The 19,508-nt window shown below is 47.4% G+C and overlaps 1 long non-coding RNA gene across 2 annotated transcripts; it reads right to left on the reverse strand.

The window, feature by feature from the left end:
* Positions 1–3,141: 3,141 nt before the first annotated feature.
* On the reverse strand, positions 3,142–18,996 carry LOC115518896. Of its 2 annotated transcripts, XR_003970345.1 has the most exons (4): positions 18,656–18,996; positions 12,140–12,208; positions 7,291–7,759; positions 3,142–3,857 (listed from the first exon to the last, which is right to left on the reverse strand). It is a non-coding gene; the product is annotated as an uncharacterized LOC115518896 (long non-coding RNA). The 2 variants fall into 2 exon arrangements; XR_004343829.1 differs by lacking the exon at positions 3,142–3,857 and having other exon boundaries at positions 6,977–7,759.
* Positions 18,997–19,508: the final 512 nt, after the last annotated feature.

The following is a 19,508-nucleotide window of genomic DNA, read 5'->3' on the forward strand; positions in this document are numbered from 1 at the left end:
CAAACACCAGGCGAGTCTGGAGCCACTGATTAGCATAATCCCATCGGAGGTGGTGGCTGCTTTGCTCTGGCTAGAGGGAGTGAGTTGGGTTCGTCCCAGCCGGTACCCGAAACACTGGGACCCCAGTTACTTCCAGCATCGCTCCCTTCACATCCACTCGCGGGCTCTGATGTCAGATCCTTCTTGGACGCCGCTCCCTGGGGACTCATCGAGAATAAACACGGCGTCCCAGGCATTTCTCTGATCCATCAGAGGCTCTGTGTTACTCCAGGGATGGCAGGGGGTGGCGGGCGGAGAGCAGCATGGAGCCTCAGGGCTTTCGCTTGCCTGTTTCTAAGGGTTGGGCACTAATTTCAGTTCAAAGTAAGATTCGGACTCTGAAAGAGCTGGTGGCTGCCCGTCCCCACAGAAGCAATAAAAGCCACTGCTGCCCCCGCCTCTAGTTCCAAGAGGGCAGACACGGCCCCGGGCATGCCACGTCTATGCTGTCATCTCGGTGTCACGGGGATGCACGCACGCGACACAAGCTGAGCGAATGACTGACAACAGTCCTGGCGTGATTTGTTTTCGAGAGAGAGACGGAGCATGAATGGGGGAGGGGGCAGAGAGGGAGGGAGACACAGAAGCCGAAGCGGGCTCCAGGCTCCGAGCTGTCAGCAGAGAGCCCGAAGCGGGTCTCGAAGCCACGAACTGCGAGATCGTGACCTGAGCCCAAGTCGGACGCTTAACTGACTGAGCCCCCCAGGCGCCCCTGTGTCTGTCCATCCTTGATTTGGGCCCCGCTGTTCGAATTTCATCCTGCTTCCAGTGGTAGTTCAGATGGGCCCTTGGAAACCATTTTTTGTTTCACGCCTTTATGTTGTATACACGGGGAATCTAATGTCTGAAGAGGTAAAGTTACTTATTTGGGGAAACACACTACTCCGTTTTTACAGTATTTTACGTTGCGAATCTTTATAAATTGCTTGTCTGTGACAGCATCGGCCCTGCCATGGACTCTAGCTTGTCTCTAACACCCAGAACATCTGAGTGGCCAGGATCCAAGCCTCCCTCCCCGTGTTGGCTAGCAGAGACTTGATACACTGTGGTTTCCCCAAATCTTAGATACCAGTTGATTGTAAGACCTGCATATAAGTACTTTATTCGGTACTAAGAAGAAAAGTACTGCATACACAGAAGTTTCTAAAAATTTCTTCACATTCAGGAAATGATGCTTTTATATGGCTTCTTAACTCTGTCATCGATAGGCCATCATGACAGCCTCATGGGTGCCATTAAAAGCATCCACGAGGGGGGTTTGGGTGGCTCAGTCGGTTAAGCATCCGACTCGATATCTTGATTTCAGGCCAGGTCATGATCTCGAGGTTTGTGGGATCGAGCCCCGTGGTCGCCCTGCACTGTCAGCACGGAGCCTGCTTGGGATTCTCTCTCTCCCTCTCTCTCCCTCTCTCTGCCCCTCCCCTGCTCACGCTCTCTCCCTCTCTCCCAAAATAAAGAAAGAAACTCTGAAAAAGAAATAAAAACGAAAAGCAACGATGACACGGTTTTTGTTTAAAGACAAAACAAAACAAAACAAAAAAGTCCCGCCACTATTGTCTGGGCATTTTTTTTCGGACTCGCTCGCTTGGAAGGTGTAACAGGCGGCCCCTGGCATCGTCTCGGGCAGGGATGGGAGTCCTGTTCTCTCTGCACATAGGGGTCTTCCTTTAGATTCGCAAAGCACATGCCTGCTGTTTCGGGAGAACATAAGGAATCGCAGCCTTCCCTGTAACGACAAATAATTATTTGCCTGATACCAAATGTGTGCCTCCTTCTGTCTTTCTCTGCACTGGATCTCGTCTTCATGCCAAATCATAGTGTCGTCTCGGAGACATTCTAAGCACCCATGACACCATTAAACACAAATGGTTGCTGCAATTCACAGATCGGGGTGGAAGTGGCCGAGATTAAGGAGAGGTGTGAACGGGCTGGCGTGAGTAGCAGTGGAGGTGGCGTCCCTGGGACCGGCTGCCCGGTCCCGCCGCCACTGAAGGCCCAGGCCGTGTAAGTTGCAGCCTGCTTTCTGCCACATTAAGTGGGGGGCGGGGGGGGTGCACACCTTAGAAGTTGTAAAACACAGAAATAGCCCTAGCCTCAATCTGGGTTTCTCCTTGGGAGGTTCCTTGCTCCAGCTCCCGAGGCTGGGATTTGACATTCCACGCAAAACTTTAAAAAAAAAAAAAAGGGACCGAAAACATCTCCCCCCCAAAAAGTAATCAAGGCAGGTGTTTAAAAAGACATCCATAAGCCAATACCAGCATTTCTCAATGCAAGTCTAATCCACACTCGACTGAGGAATTTTAAAAGGAAAGAAACAAAGCAAATGCTAACCCCACACGCGTCGAGTGTGAACTTCACCCAGGCCGCGGGTGGTTTTGGAAAGCTCTCTGCGAGGTGCCAGCAGGCAGGCTGGAAAGGAAACCACGGATAGCGACATAAGGAATCTCTTAGATTTGCAGAAAGCCGAATTCCTAATGCATCTTACACACAACAGAGAGAGCATATATCATCCTTGGAACCGTCTGGATGCGGCAGCAGGTGGGGCTAGGGCTTACTTCATTTGGACATCCCTGGTGGGGGTACCCTTCCTCCTCTCCTTTCTTTCGTCTTTTTTTTTTTTCTTCTTTTCTGTCCCTCTTTTTAAAGTCAGGATGGCAATCTTGCTGCCCGGATCTATTTTAGTCCAGCTACACACTGAGCTTTGAAACCTTTCAAACTGTGCTAACCCATGAATGCCCTATCATGCATAGAAAACAGACTTTCCAGGATTCTCTGAACTCAGATCCTGGCTGCAGATGTTGGGGCATCCTCCGGCTCCTCCCTCCCCTGGGCTAGTCACTTCTGCTCTGCCTCCTCTCTGCTCCTTGGAGATGTCTCCCCAGCCCCGCCGGGCTCTGGAGGCTGGGGACTCCGACAGCTAGCCACCCCCCCCGGCCCCGGGATTCTGCGGGGTTCCGCGTCTCAGCCCAACGCTTGTTAGCTGCAGACAACACACGGCAGATCCGAAGGGGGGGGTACCTGAGCTCAGCATCAGGGACCACAGCTCTGGGAAATCCTTATCACAGTAGTCTTCTAGCACTTTCTGGGGTATATTACCTCCCGCGGTCCCAGTACTGGCGTTTGTCCATCAGCACGCTTGGGGTCCTCCATCATGAAAGAAGAGGTCTTTTTTTGGGGGGTTTGTTTGTTTTTAAAGGAGATCTTTTTATGAAGATCCGTCAGCCTCCTTATCCCCACCATTTGCACATCTCCCTTTTGTTCCTGTTTTTTGATTAGTTGATGTTTTCAGACTTACGAGCCCTGCAGCATCAGGAGAGAGAAAGCAACCTGATTTGGAGAATTTCAGCCGGAGAAGCAAGCTCCTACCTAGAAATTGGGGGAATTGTTTCAAATTCATTCTCCAGGTGCCATCAATATATTTGCAAGGAAAAGAGGCGATAGCGTGCTCATTTTTCAAACTTCCTTTGAGCTTTTCACGGAGGAGATGCCGTTGGTGTCTCTGCATATTTTATGCAAATTTTGAGAGTATCATTTAGATAATGATCTGTTTCAGAGAATTAAATAATCACACACTTGAAGGTGATTCATTTCTGCACCTCTTCATGAGATCTTTAATCAGTGGTGAGTTTTTCTTTTTTCTTAATGGACTCAGGAGCACATTTTTCTTAGTGTAACTTTCTTTTCATAAGATGAGGAGACTAGACGTTGCCCTACCTATCACAAACAGAAAAAAGAGAAATCTATTACCTGAAAGCTGTTCTCCCTTCTCTGCTTCATACTTGGATGACTTTTCTTAACAAGCCATGGCTTTCAGTAGACTATAGTTCATGTGAAGGAAACACAGAGAGATATAGTTTGTCATGAATTTTCAGCAATCTATGAATTATACATAACGTTCTTTAAGTTAAAGTCACGTTAGACCGTATGCTGCTATCACAGATAGTGCAATATGTAGCTACTATCCGAGATCGAGCACATTGCTTAACCTCTTTAAGCCTCAGTTTCCCCATTTATGAAAGGAGATCTTTATAGTGTCTACCTCATAGGGTTTTGCGAAGATTAAAATGAAAATAAAGTATGAGGCTCATTGCTGGGCATTCAGTTAAGCAGACAATAGATGGTAGTCAGATGTTATTACTACATTTTGTTCTCCCTCCCAGAAAGCTAGAAGTAAGAACAAAGTACAAACAGCAGGTTTTTCCCCGCTCTCACAATTTACCTTCCCAACTTTTGCCTGGGATCCTAAACAGAGACACAGAATTCACAGAGCACAATTACCCTTTGAATCTGGATGTATTTCTGAAGTCAGAGAGGAAAATTCCTCTCCCCTCAAGGTCCTATTCTAGTTGGACTAAGAATCGAATTGACACGAGACAGATTCAAGGAGAAAATCCAATCGAACAGCATCTCTACTGGGAACCCACACAGATGTGGACATTCCCAAGACAGTCAGGCACGAAGAAGGATATACGTCATTCTGAACTAAGGAGAAGGGAGTAGGGGTCTGGCACTTTAAAGAGAAAAAATGCAGTTCACGGGAAAATGAAAAAGAGTCAATGGTCGGTAAACGAATGTTTGCTGGGTCACGCAGAAACCACGGGGCAAAGAGACCTTGATCCAAGTGGCCTTGCTAGGCTCCTCTCTGTCCAGCATACCTGCTTCCTATCATCATGCAGCTATCCGTGATGGTAGCTCTCTTCCTGGAGTGGGTCCTCTGTCTAAATTCCTTTCAGGCAGTTGAGCGAAAGGTGAAGAGCTTTTCCTGAATCTGCTGGGTCTTGGTTGCTTTTAACTCAAAATAACTCTTTATACCAAATGGTCCATCTTGGGGCGGCCGGACCTTGGCCCTAGGCGGTCTACAAACCGATTTAATGGGGTAACCGGAGGTTTCCAGAGACTTGGGAGGCTTCCCTTCTGTGAGCTCACTGGCGCCCTCTTCCACATCTCAATCTCTAGAACTCTCCAATAGCCATGCACTTTACCTCCTCCTAGTATTTTTGGTTTTTAAGCATTATTATTTTACACGTCCACCTTAAAACATCCCAGCGGTATGTCTGTGTTGACCAAGAAAGAATTTATGGAACATTTCAGCCAACAGGCACTTTTTTTTTGGCAATTAGAATTGTGCTTCCGAAGACACACACTCAGGTAGAAGCCGGACTCATGTCCTGAGGGAGACGAAGGGTGGGGGAAGGGTTATGTAGGCGAAAAGCTATGAGTGCAGCTGTCCTCTATGTCACACAGGGATTGACACTGAATTGACTGGAATTGGTTGGGGTAATACACAAATGAGGAATTGAAACTCGCCCAGTCTCCTGGGCTCCTTTCAAAGGTGAAGGAGGCCGTTGAGTCAGGTGTCATGGTGAAGACACAGTTAAGCCCGGGCTGAGGGTTTGCAGCTGGCTGGAAGGTTTTTGAAAAAGTTCACGGTTTCTCTGATGAGGATGTGCATAAACCCCCCCCCCCCCCGCCTTCCCTTACGGCCTCCTGACACTTATTTTAAAAAGAGACACTCTTGCGGTGCCTGGGGGGCTCAGTCGGTGAACCGTCCGACTTCGGCTCAGGTCACGATCTCACGGTCCGTGGGTTCGAGCCCCGTGTCAGGCTCTGTGCTGACAGCTCAGAGCCTGGAGCCTGTTTCAGATTCTGTGTCTCCCTCTCGCTGACCCTCCCCTGTTCATGCTCTGTCTCTCTCTGTCTCAAAAATAAATAAATAAATAAAAAACGTTAAAAAAAATTAAAAAAAAAATTGTTTCTGCCATTCCTTCTCTGGCACCTGCTGTTATCCCCGTAACAAGGTCAAAACCGACTTATCAGTTCCAAGGAGGCAGACACACAGCTAAGAATCCCTAGATTTTTTTTTTTTTTTATCTTGAAGTTATTGTGTGTTGCTATGGGGATACAGCCCCCCTGCAATATCCTTTTTGCTGTCCGGCGTTGGCAAAAAAAAAAATAAAATCGGCACGTCTTCCAATGCTTGACTTGGGCCTTGAGTTCGTTCCAGCCTCTTCCGGGTTCTTACCTGGAGGCATCGCCCTGCTGGCAAACGTAGACCCGCTTTGGTGTTTCGCCTGCTCTTTTCCTGGTTGACATTTCTTGAAACTGACAAGCCGGGAGGTAACAGAAGACCAGGGAAGCAAGTCTTGGAATGTCTGAATCAGAGAGCGGAGTTAATAAATTCACTCAGAGGAGAACTCCCTCGTAACCAAGAGCTTCTATTTGAGGTCGAGCCAACTCTGTGTTCTCCTGAACGGTTAACAGCGTGACAGGGAGGAGTACCCTTTCTCTGTAGGAAATGAGTGTGGCTTCCAGTGGCCTAACGCGTCCCCACGCGATGACATCTGTGTTCCTATTTAAAACTCAAGGGTATACCACCTTTTTTTATCGGAGCTGTTAGCTTTTAAAAAATACTTAAAAACCAATCAGCAACTAAATTGCATCTGAAGAGCTGTTTCAATTATAGAAGGGAGGCAGTTCTGCAGCAAAGTATTTAAGAGCTGCAAAAATTAATGTGCATTTTAATGCTGATTTTCAGAGTATAATACACTTTGTAATTCATTTAAATGTATTCTGGGTGCTCCATTCTAGCTTCGGGCCCAGCAGTAGTCCTTGAGACATCATAAAACTACATTTTAAAAGTTTTTTTTTTTTTAATAGAAAAGTATTTAAAAATCTAAGAAAGATAAACTGAGTGAAAACATAATTGGTCAGCATCTGAATACAGATGGGTTCCCTTCCTTGAATAACACCACTTAAAAGCACTCCCGCGGAATGATTTCTACCCCAACCCGCAGTGTGGGTCATAGCACATAAAAACCTTATCTAATTGCCTTTTCTCTTCTTGCCACATTTCGGACACAGCCTCTAAACTTTCTAAGAGCCACGTTATTCATCGGAAGCTACTGACGTGGCAGATAAATCCAGTAGAATTAGTGCCTCCACGGATGGCGTGTTTTAAAACCGAGTTAATCAAACATAAACGTTCCGCCCAGAGCAATGGCAAGCAGTACATATGTCGACAGCCCAAAGGAAGGGAAGTCAGCGAAGCCAACAGCTGCTTTTGCTCAGCAGTTTCCAACACCGAGCTTTAATGGATGTGCAGGGGGAGGTGGGAGCCACCAGCAGGGAAAAGAGGTGCGAGGTGGGCATGCCAGCCTGGGTCACCTTTCTTCTGCAGGCTTCCACAAGAAATCAGGGGAAGGACGAATTGCAACCAGAGGACATTAACGATGGGAGAGCCCCGGGCCTCACCTCCTTCACGCGCTTCACCCTTTCGCACGGCAAATGGGCCAACGTCGCCAAAGGCAATGACCACAGACTCATGGAAAGAACTGCTCACTGCCCACAACCCAGGTTTCCAGCCTTCCTACCAGCCCACGGTGGGCTCGGAAGCTATACTGCTGTGCTTTGTGCCGTCGCCATCTCGAGGCGAAACGCACTCGTACTTCCTGGTGACTTCCGGTGTGGTAATGGGATGATTTCAGGCTTCAGTGGGCCCCACATCCAGCGTTCTTTGTGTTTCATTTGCTGGAGCTGCATTGTAATCAGTGAGTGATGCCAGTCTCTGCCTTCCACCGACTCCTCCTTCCAGAAGCTTGTTCCTCTCCTTCCCTGAAGTCAGCATGGCTGCAAATTGAGCCAACCGTGCACCCAACAGAAGCTCCTTCCCCAGCCCACCCGGTGGGCCTCCCTCTTGGGAACAGTGGTGATGTTCTGGGTCCTGGGCAAAGGTAAGAGAAAAGGCCATTCATTTGTTTGACAAGCGTTTACTGAGCACTTACTATTAGTACGTATTTAGGGTTAGAAGGAAATGAGCGACAGGCTAGCCGCAGCTTCACGTATCAAAGAGGGTACAGTCCAATGGATTGGAAATATCTGGGGGCTCCATGTTGCTTCCCTAACAACAAAGATGCCTCCAGCTTTAGAAGAGTGGTTCCAGGGTTTAGCTGAACTCAAAAGCTGCAGTTGGCACCGGAGTTCAGAATATGGCCTGAACGTCCCGTGGGGACCGCCTGGCCCAGATCTCTAAAAGGAGGAAAACAATAGCGGAGGGACCTAAAGAAATCTCAGGCTAACTCACAGCTGGGCTCACAGGCTGCTGTGGGACTCTGGTTTTCTGAACTCCGGATTACATTTAATCATCTCTGCTGGGTAACTGGAGGCTGTACAGTTTGCACGCTGAGCCGTTACGCCACCGGAGCCCTCGTCCTGAGCCCCAGAGGCCCCTTTCCCCACACAAACCTAATATTGAGGTTCTGACACAGCCACGGTGCTCCCTGGCCACGAGACCCCCATCTCTAGGCTTTCTCTGAGGAAGCCATTGGGTCTGCTTCCGAGATGGACACAGTGGTGACTTTCATGTAAATACCCACTGCTATTCCTGACGGAGCTGGGAAACAGAGAGAGCTATTTATAAGCGTCCTGGTGGCGGTTGCCACAACGAGGAGGTGAGGCTGGTTTCTGATTCATGCCTTCTTCTAGCCAGCTGTCCCCTGTCATTTTACACATGCCGGCATGACATTTCCCTCCAGCCAATTTAGTCCTGAAAAGTTTTGTTTCTTTTCACACGTGAATGGTAAGAAAGTCTTTGACTTGAATCATCCCTCGCCCCTCCTGAAACTGTAATTTCACGGGCTCCATCTAATTCGTGCACGAGTGTCTCACTGAGCTATGGGGAGAGGACGCAAACGCTCTTTATGAAGGCTTGTATGGCTTACTCCATGGAGCGTCTTCTGTGGGGTTGGGTGGGAGAATTTAATTAAGAATTTAGGAATAACTGGAATCTGGGTGACTCTTTTTTAAAATGAGCGTTCCTTTGCCACATTTTTGAGAGCTAAAAATACAGCCAAAGGATGTACTTGGAGCTGGTTGAAAGCAGACTGGAAACCAGACAAGGGAAGGTGAATCCAATCATCTACATGTCTCAAGCCAGCCGCGTACCCAACAACATGAAACAGAAAGTCACCGGGAAATAAAAACCTGAATAATGGAATGGACGGACTGACGCATGTGGGCAAGAGGTAGACACATTCCGCATCCTCCAGAAACTCCAACTGTCATAAATCATAACAAGTCTCCAAGATTCTCTGGAGATTCAAGGCAGCTGGAGCTGGCCTCATGAGTGCCAGCCACCCCCCCGCTCACCAGTCCATTCCTGTGTGACTCTGTACATGTCCCTGTTCACACTGCCTGGTGGTGGCGGGTGGCGGGGGGGGACTTTGAGGAAGTGAAATCATACATCTTGAAACGGGCTGAGGAGATAAAAATGAAAGATATTCTAACTGTGGCATTCTTTCAGTTATCTGAAATAAACCTGCCATCCACACAGCAGAAGTAATATTTTAATTTCAGACCTGAAAGTGAAAGAGACGGGGGACCAGGGTACAAAGAGCGTGTCCCAGAGTAACACGTGACCCACATCCCTGCCTTTCTCAAGGGTGCTCAACCGATCCTCACTGCATAAATAAGCAAATGGATTAATGGATGAGCCCTGAGGAGGGGGATAAGAAGAGTGTTGAGAAGTTTTCTGAAAGTGGAAGAACTTAAATAGGACTCGTCAATACCCAAGATGGCAGGGACAAATTTCTTCATTAAAGTGCTAAGAAGCCCCAGATGGCTCTCACGTTTTCTTTGTATTCTTAGTTATTGAGATGGAGTTAGAAGCAAATGAAGAGGACACCTGCCAGAAAATGCGAAAAGCCCAGAAGATGCACAAAAAATCATCATGAAGCTCTGTGGCACCTCCAAAAACACACTGAAAACTTACCTCTTTTAAATGGCAAAGGATTTCAAGGACACAGAAAAACACAGAGAATGAAATCCATTAAAGGTAACATTTAAACAAAGCCTCAAGGATAGGAGTGAAGCTCTCGTTTTCTGTACTTAATCCTTACAACTCTCCCTTTCGAGAAATAACCACTTTTAGGAAACTGAGGTTAATCATCCTAGGAATTTCTTAAAAAACGGACCCTACTTGCCGACGTATGGGTCCATCAGTTTCACATTGTTCTGCATCTTTCTTAGCCTTTTAATAAACCCTGCCATACACCATACATATCTTTCTCTAACTTGCTTTTCATACTTGTGTTTGGGGGATTTATCCCACGTTATTTCTGTAGCCCAAGGTAATTTATTTTATTTTTTTATACACAATTTTTTCTAATGTTTATTTATTATTGAGAGACAGAGAGAGATACAGCGCGAGCAGGGGAGGTGCAGAGAGAGAGGGAGACACAGACTCCGAAGCAGGTTCCAGGCTCCCAGCTGTCAGCACAGAACCTGACGCGGGGCTCGAACGCACAAACTGTGAGATCATGACCTGAGCCGAAGTCGGACGCTCAACCGACTGAGCCACCCAGGCGCCCCAGTCGAGGGTATTTTTCTATTCTAGTGATAGAAGAGAAGGAAAATACACAAAGTTGTAGATTACAAAATATTGGGTCATGATACAAAATGTAAGGAACGTGAAATAGAGTAATCCTGTAGAGTCTGGACCCAGGGAAGAGTGTCCCATGGAGGTGACACTGAAGCTAAGGCAAGGAACCGAGAGGTCACTGCGTGAAGACTGACACGAAAGGGCATGCCTCCCAGAGGCCTGGGTGGACGACCGGAGGAGGCTCAGCATGCTGAGAAGGGAAGTTGGGGTGTGGGCGGCCTGCTCCCCACAACCACAAGGCTGGGGCAGGAGCACCGGTGAAGAAGTCGTACATCAAGCAAACTTTGAAAGAATATATGTTCTACATTTCTACTTTAACAACCCGGGGAAGCAAAAATAAGATAAACACAGAGAGGGAGGCAAACCTTAGAGACTCTTAAATCCTGAGAACAAACTGAGGGCTGCTGGTCGGTAGGTGGGTGGGGGGATGGGCTAAATGGGGGCTGGGCATTGAGGAGGGTGCTTGTTGGGATGAGCACTGGGTGTCCTATGTAAGTGGTGAATCACTAAATTGTACTCCTGAAACCAATACTACACTACCTGTTAACTAACTTAGATTTAAATTAAAAGCAAAGAAAAACAAAGCAAAGAAAAGCAAAGCAAAGAAAAGCAAAGAAAAGAGTAAAATAAAATAAAACAAAATAAGACAGAATAAAATAAAATAAATCAGAGTAAAGCTATGGTCTCTATCTGAGACAAAGTCATCAAAATACCAGTGGCAACTAAATTTAATTAATTATTATTACACATGCGTTGCTGCACCGATGACCCTTGGATGGGCACTAAAATAAACATAAATAATTTATAAATGACTTTTTATTCATTCCATCAGACTTGTTTTGTTGGCTTTATTTCAGTGAAATCACTTCTGAATCATTAAAATCTGTATTTACATAATTTGCCTTGCAGCAATGATCTAATGGATTAAAAATAAAATATATTTTCACTTAAGGTATATACAATTTAAACACATTTTCATTACAAACATAAAGTAAACTGTAAGAAAAACTGACAAATTAACCTTTCCAAAAGGTTATTTTCCTTCTAAAGTGATTAATTATAAATCAGCATCAATATATTTATTCCAGAAAACAAAAAAGGAAACATATTTATTGAAAATTATTTGTTACGATGAAATTTTAAAATTTCATCTTTAGGAAATTTAAATAAATCTTGCAAAACATTTTTACAAAAATAAAATTATTTGCAGTTCAAGATTTGGATGTACACCTAGTTGCTAAGGTATGAATTTGTATCCCTTTTCATGTGACATCTAGACCTACATTGTTTTTATTTCTTATTTACTTTTTTAAAGTTTTACTTATTTTGAGAGAGAGGGAGAGAGAGCACAAGCAGGGAGAGAGGCACAGGGAGGGAGGGAAAGAAAATAAGAAAGAGAAAGAGAGAGAGAGAGAGAGAGAGAGAGAGAGAGAGAGAGAGAATCCCAAGCAGGCTCCAGGCTGAGATGGGGCTCGATCCCATGACCCTGCTGATCATGACCTGAGCCGAATCAAGAGTCAGACGCTTTACTGACGGAGCCACCCAGGTGCTTCTAGACCTACATTGCTTTTAAATATATGGTTTATTATTTTATCATTATTCATGTATGGTGAGACCATCAGATCGGGAGACAATGGCCTTTGAGAGATGACTCGATATACTCACAAATTCCAAGAGAAGGGGCGATCACATCACACGGGGCCATACAGGGCGGCACCAGGGTCGGTCAGGATCCTGAGGGAGGAGGGGAAAATGTGAGCCACAGCCTTTATTTTGGTTTCCACGAGGCAGGGTAAGTTCTCCCGGAATAAAATACGATTTAACAACAACAAAAAGCCAAGTGAAATAAAAAATGAAAGTTCAACTTGCTTATTTATAACCTGAGTAGAGCAAGTAAGGTTGCTGTGAGAAAAAAAAAATTATAATTAAGTGAAAAAAAAATCTGATCAGGCATCAAAACCTTTTCAGATTTATAAAAACACCTACAGACAACAGCAGTGTATGAGACAGAAGCTGGTGTTTACAAACCTAAGTGTAACCAGAAACAATTTGCTCAGAAGGCTTACAAGGCTGAGACCTTGTAGGACAAGTCGCTAGAAAATAGATAGTTCGTGGTGTTTCCTCTCATAACTGATGAGAACACAGAAAACTGTATTTCTTCATGCTTTCGGTTAGAATTTTGAAATGGCCAAAGTGTGATAAAAACTTTTGGACATAGCGTATCATGCCTGTGATATCAGCACACGACGTATTATATGTATTGAGATCAGTGTTGAAATGTGGAAAAGGTTAATGTGCACTGGTCCAAATTAGTAAGCTGGAGTGCAGACAGACCCGGATTCTGGAATGTTCACAGTCAACGCTGGACTTGCCTAGTACTTAGATCCAAGATGGTAACAGTTTGCAAGGGCATTGCATTTAGACATTTGTTAGTTAACTCATTCATCCACAGAGAACTAAAACTTTAAAAATGCAACAATGCGGGGCACCCGGATGGCTCAGAAGGTTAAGCGTCTGACTTCGGCTCAGGTCATGATCTCACAGTTCGTGAGTTCGAGCCCTGTGTCGGGCCCTGTGCTGAGCGTTCAGAGCCTGGAGCCTGCTTCAGAATCTGTGTCTCCCTCTCTCTCTGTCCCTCCCCCGCTCACGCTTTTTCTCTCTCACTCTCCCAAAAATAAATAAACATTTAAAAAAAATTTTTTAAATGCAACAACGTGAACACTGTCTGCCTATAGGCCTAATGTCACAGACACTTCATATTTATTGGACTCCACGTGGCAGCGGGCCATAACATGGAGCTCAGAGGGGTTGGCTTTGTCCTGGTGACTTTTATTAATTGTTGGAAAAAATAAAGACGCGGATGCAATCCAAAGAAAAATGTCACCACATTTCAACAGCAAACAGCGAAGACAGATTTAGCCTTTCAGGTTGGCACTGACCGGTCCCTAAAACCCCAGACTCTCCAAAGCTGCTCGCGTGTGTAACTTCGTAAGGAGTGATAGATCCCACTTTCCTTCCCCGAAATCCAACTACTGAAATGAAAGTGAGACATTTCCAAAATTAGACATTTGAGACTGAACAGCAAAAAAAATAATAATTCTCAGTTTTAAACTTTACGAAACGACTGTTTGATTCACGCTCTGGTGTAACACTCGAAGTTTGGCTAAAAGCTGCCCATGGACCCCCGTGGCCGGACGCAAAAAGAGCAAAACATCACAAATATCTCGAGAGTAGCTACTTTCACCAAAAACAAAAAACAAAAACAAAAAAAACAAACAAACAAAAAACAACCAATCACTGCACGGGAATCTCTCCACATTGAGAATGCCTACATTTGGCATTGAACAGCTGGTTTTCATTATGAAACCGAATAAAACTAAATGTCACTCCGTGTAAAAGGGCTTCAGGTTGAGCACAGAACGCAAGACTTGACATGGTCACCTAAGCACACACGCACACACACAAAAACAACAACCAAGCTGTCAGGTTTCTCTGCCCTCCCCCAAAGCGTAAGGGAGGGCGACATAAAAATACAGGATGAAATATGAATTTTAAAGTGTACTGACAGATTACTTGGCAGAATCTTTCTTTCGATGTTTCAATTTCGAGTTGATAACGCGACCTCTACGTATCACGCATAACTCGAGTGCGACCTTACAACAACACATCTGGAAAACCAGGGCAAGACTGAGGATATTTCTGGCAGCCGATTTTTCTTACACCCAATCCGTCTCGCTGGTTTATTTTGACCTCCCGGGCCCTGTAGACACCTAAGGGTGCGACCTCGGCACTAGCTTGCGTTTCTCGCGGACAGAAGCTCTGGGAGCGAATTGCTCAGCCGAGGTCCTCCGTTTGTTCGTCTATGAGTCATCGACGATGTCACAACTATTTCTTTCCGCACCTACGGTCTACCTGGCCCTGTAGCGACCGCTGTCGGTACAAAGTGCAGACAATTCTTGCCTCTGGGACTTCAGACTCCAGTTGGAGCCGGAGCTAAGTTCACTAAATGTTGGAATTGCATTGACGGGCCGCCTTCGTCCTACCCTGGCAGAGCGAGTCCTGGGTTACCTGATCTATGGAACCCCGAGACGTCAGCCGTGATGTAGAAGGTAATATAACAGTGCATAAAATGCATCCCCAAGAGAAAACTTACTCCTGTCTGCAGGGTTTGATTTGCGAAAGCATCTGGCACAAAGAGAAGCATCAAGGTTTGCGTGCAGGGCGACTAAAATTTAAGTCCCTGAAGCTAATTGGTAAATTAGCAGACGGCCTCATTCACCTGAGCCCCCCCCCCCCCCTTCCCAGGCCTCTGCTATTTTGCTGCGGAAAGTAAGCTTCTCCCAGGAGACACAACTGGAACATACAGACGTCTGAACAAACCTGGCTTTGTCTTCGCTGACGTGCGAATCTGTTTCTGTCTTTGTTACCGCGTTTGAAACCCAATGCTTCTCGTCCTGGCAAGTTCAGCCCCACGCGGTTAATCCAGTGGGCGGAGGTACGTGTTCCCCACACAGAAACTTTTCCTTAGGTTAATTGTCTCCTAAGACACGGCTGGGCTGATGTCACAGGACGAGGAACTGAGCCCCCCCCCCCCCCCCCCCCCCGGCTGAGCTGCGGGCCCTGTGCTAGATTTAAAGGCACAGGAGAGAATTCCAGATGGCCTACAGGGCTTTGAGGTGGAGAAGGCACATCTGGAAGATAAATGTGGGCAATCTCACAGTCCCGTTTTAAGAAATACTCAATTTCTTATCTTTAATTAACAAAGAGGTAGATGCTTTCATATTCCGTAACTCTTCCGGTATTTGAGAAAATCGTCCTTCTTCCGCTATGTTAATCGATGTAGGCTGGCGGCATTCTCACACAGTTCAATGCTATTTTAATAGCATTTGATTGAGTGCCCATTGTATGCAGGGTCCTGTAGACAGGCCATCCCGGAGGCAGGAGAGCACCTAAAAAGGTTTTCCATCAAAGACAGAACGAAGAATGAATAGAATTTATGAAAAGGTGAGGTTCAAAATACAGGCAATTTGATCAGCACGTTCAAAGGAGTAAAGGAATGAAACACCATGGTGGGCAAAAAGGAAATATGAATTGTTGGGAGCCTGGGGTAGCAGGGAAAGGGGAAACTCGGGGCCACCTGGGAGCTGGGACTAAATCCAGCGGGTCTGGGCTCCAGTCATTGTTCAAGGGAGGCCTTCCTTCTCATTCATGGTGGGGGGGGGGGGCTTTGAAACAATGTTTTCAAAACTGATTTTTTCTGGGCAGCACAGCTGGTGATTTAGATTTAGTCGGTGTGGGCTTGGGCCCTCCCTAAAATTCCCTGGGGGGCTGGGAGTGAGATGCCCCCACCCCTCTACAAGCCTCGCCCGCGTCAGACCTTGTGGGGGACGGAGCGGAAGGTGTGGAAGGCAATGAGGAAAGCGGGGGCGTTCATACTCAGCTGTTGCCCACGCCTCGGGGCACTAACAACACACGGTCTTCGCGGTCGTTTCTATTAATATATAAAAATGGCATGGGCACCTTAAAGTCAAGCCCCCAAACAACCCAGCCAAGTCGGAAGGTGTCCCGTCCAACAGGGGCAGTGGGAATCGAACCTTCTTTCGGGAGAGGAGGCATTCTCTGACAGGTAGAGTGGCAAAAAAAAAAGAACAAACCACAAACCAACAGTTCCAAGTGTCATTTTCTTCTATTATCCATGTTTGTTCACGGGGAAAAGCCAGCATCTGTAGGCTGGGTTGGTGCCAGAACACTCCCACGCTGGATCGAGCTCCCAAGGGCAAGGGTAGCCAGGAGCCCACAGTTCAATGTTCTCAGGGGATCTCATCCATGACGTGAGGTTCAGCAGCAAAAGAGTCCACACCAAGGCAAGTTCTGGAAACTGGCGTGGAGCGGTCCTCGGTCACTATCCAGAAAGGGTGTCGTGCGTCATGAGAACACATTTACAAGGACACGGAGCGTCTGCAGAGCTCCGTTCAAATGGGCTGAGTTAGGGGCGCCTGGGTGGCACAGTCGGTTAAGCGGCCGACTTCGGCTCAGGTCATGATCTCGCGGTCCGTGGGTTCGAGCCCCGCGTCGGGCTCTGGGCTGACAGCTTAGAGCCTGGAGCGTGTTTCAGATTCTGTGTCTCCCTCTCTCTGACCCTCCCCGTTCATGCTCTGTCTCTCCCTGTCTCAAAAATAAATAAACGTTAAAAAAAAAAAATTAAAAAAAACAAATGGGCTGAGTTATACCCATCCTCACAGGAAGACAGTCGAGAAAAGGCGTGGACAAGGTCTGGCCCCATCTGAACTGGACAAAGGGACACGTGCTTGCTGCCAGTGGCTCAGAGGGCGAGACACGCACCTACACGCACCTACACGCACCTACACGCACCAGGCTGCTTGCGGTTTCCGTCCGCATCAGGACCCTGCCCCGCCCTGGGCCCCACGCATCTCAGGTTCCAGTCTGTCCCTGCTGCGGACAGAACAGGTGCCTAAGGTCTCACGGACACCGCAGCCTTCCGGTCCTCTGTGATTCCAGATGAGACGCTGAAGGAAGGGAAGAACTCGCGTTCCCTAGTATTGAGAAATTAAGTGGCTTTGGGGACAGAGAGGGGTCCCTAATATTTTTAACATCAAAAACGTTTCATGCAATCGTGTGTAATGTCCTTCGCTCTCCAGTGAGCTTTTGTGGCTGGTTTTCACAGCGCAGCTCCCTGGGGCCTTGGGTTCTTTCTTCCCCACCCCCACGCAGCCAGCCTTTGGCCAAGCCGCATCGGTGTCGGTACCTCTGGTGGGAATGAGGAGAACTTGCGTAGGAGGGGCTGGGGGAGAGCTGAATGAGCCCTCAGCGTGTGTCTCCAGTGAGTTGAATTCTGGTAGGTTCTGACCTCTTCTCTAGCGTTTTGAACAGAATCATCTCCTGCTCACAAACTTGGCTTTGTTTATCAATGAATAAGCCACTTTTCAGCCTCCAGTCCACGTAGGAAACCAGAGTCGCCCAGGGCCCAGGACAGACGGGGCAGAGCACAACATTTGCACAGTCTCCGCCCGCACCCCCCGTCCTCCACAATGGGCCATTGAAAACGCGTCGTGCCTTGTGTTAGCAGCGCCGGGGCTTGGGCCACCCAATAAAAAAGAACGGGCTGTTCTTTAAAGATTCCTTTTCTCCATCTTGATCGGGAACGGCATTCCAGGCGGTTACGGTCTTTTGTGTCGCCATTTAAACATTCATTTTTCTCCCTCTGCCCCCCCCCCCCCCCCCCCCACTGCATAGATCCTGCCTTGATGTCAGACACACAGGTATCCGTTCCACTGTCTGTTTGTAGAGGTCGGCTCTAAAACTTAAAATACAATAGACTCTCCACGTGGTGAGATCACAGTGGCCCTTGCACGAATGTCAGGGAAAGAATAGAATCTTCGCTTCTTTTCCGAGGCTGCTGCAGTCACACTTATGGGAGGGTGGGTTCTCAACAAGCTCTTAATTTGAATGGGCTGTTTATGTTCTGTTTACAGGAGGCTCTCCGAGGTCTGCTGTCCGCTAACCACGGGAGAGCTGGACTCAATGAGTCCCTTTCTTTGCACTAAACGTGCTTCGTGTCAATAGTTCCCGGCCTGTGCACAGTCGCAGCGCAAGGAGTAAGAGCTTGTGCTGGCGTGAAATAAACCGGACCCCGGCCATCTCCATCACCTCAAGCAGAGATGGATTCGTCGATTCTGTAGATAGACGGGCACCTTCTGGAAGCCCGGGGAGGGGCCTCTGCGCAAGGAGTGCCCGTACCTGCAGACCTGCACCTGCCCCCGCCAGACCCTCCAGGCTCAGGGCCCAAGTCTGTGGGGCCAGGAGCTTCCGGATAATTTCAGAACCTTGTGTGGGATGGCTGCCCGTATCCCCCGCTTCTCAACTGTTCACCGGTTGAGAGCTCCCAAGGGGAGGAAATGTCACAAGATGTATCCCTTCACCGGCTTGTAGATACTCTCATCAGAAACCACCCTTCATAATAGGAGAGGGGGGTCATAAAGCCGAATCAATAAAACAGGCAGACCGAACAGTATCAAACGAGAGGGGAAGAGAAGCCAGAAACCCGGGGTCGGCTGGTAGGCTGGAAGTTGGAAGATCGTATCAGGGAAGACATTGATGCCAAAATGTGGGAGTATATAAAAAGCAGCAGCTACAAGAGAAAACGGATGGCTTGCAAATTACCTGCACATCCTTTGACACTCCTCCCACAGGAGGTGAAATTTAATTTCTTTTTCCGAGACTAGGGGTCAGCCTCCGTGACGTGTCCGTGAGGAAGAAAATGCACAGAAGTGATGCTCTGTGACTTCCGTGGCTGGGTCTCTGTTGTCTCTCTCGGGACACTTATCCCGGGAGCCCTGAGGCACCACGCTGCAGAGATCACACAGAGGCAGCTATGCCTGGGTGGCCCCTGACCTCGGAGCCCCCAGTTCCTGGGGTCTAACCATCGCAGGTGCCAGGAACGTGTATGAGCCTTCGTTTTTTTTGCCCCAGCTTCAAAAGGCGGAAGCCTAAAACAAAACAAAACAAAAAAAGTGGAGCGAGGCAGAAGCAAGCTACCCCCGCACCCCAGCCCCGCCCAGGAGATAACTTCCTGAGAAACGTACATTTTGTTGTTTTTAAGCCACCGAGTAGGGCAGTGGGGAGGCCGCGGTCCCTGTAACTGACTGCAAGGGAGTGTGATTAAATCAGCAAAGGTGCAGGAAAGGGTTGAGAGGAAGGAAGATCTCTCTGATTCAAGATGATTTGATTCTTTAAAAAGAATTTTTTTTTACACATTTTATTTTATTTTTTGAGAGACAGAGGCAGAGCACGAGCGGGGGAGGGGCAGAGAGAGAGGAAGTCAGGGGATCCAAAGTAGGCTCCGAGCTGTCAGCACAGAGCCCGAAGCGTCGGACGCTCGATCGACCGAGCCACCCAGGCGCCCCGAGATGATTTGGGTCTTTGCAGAGATTCGTGGCTGACAGCAGGACTGTGAAAAGAAAAATTACATCGCTTGTCCCTTTTTTTTTTTCTTTTTGCTAATTTCAATATCACA

Source organism: Lynx canadensis, chromosome B4, assembly GCF_007474595.2.
Source record: "Lynx canadensis isolate LIC74 chromosome B4, mLynCan4.pri.v2, whole genome shotgun sequence".
In the NCBI taxonomy this organism is placed as follows: Eukaryota; Metazoa; Chordata; class Mammalia; order Carnivora; family Felidae; genus Lynx; species Lynx canadensis.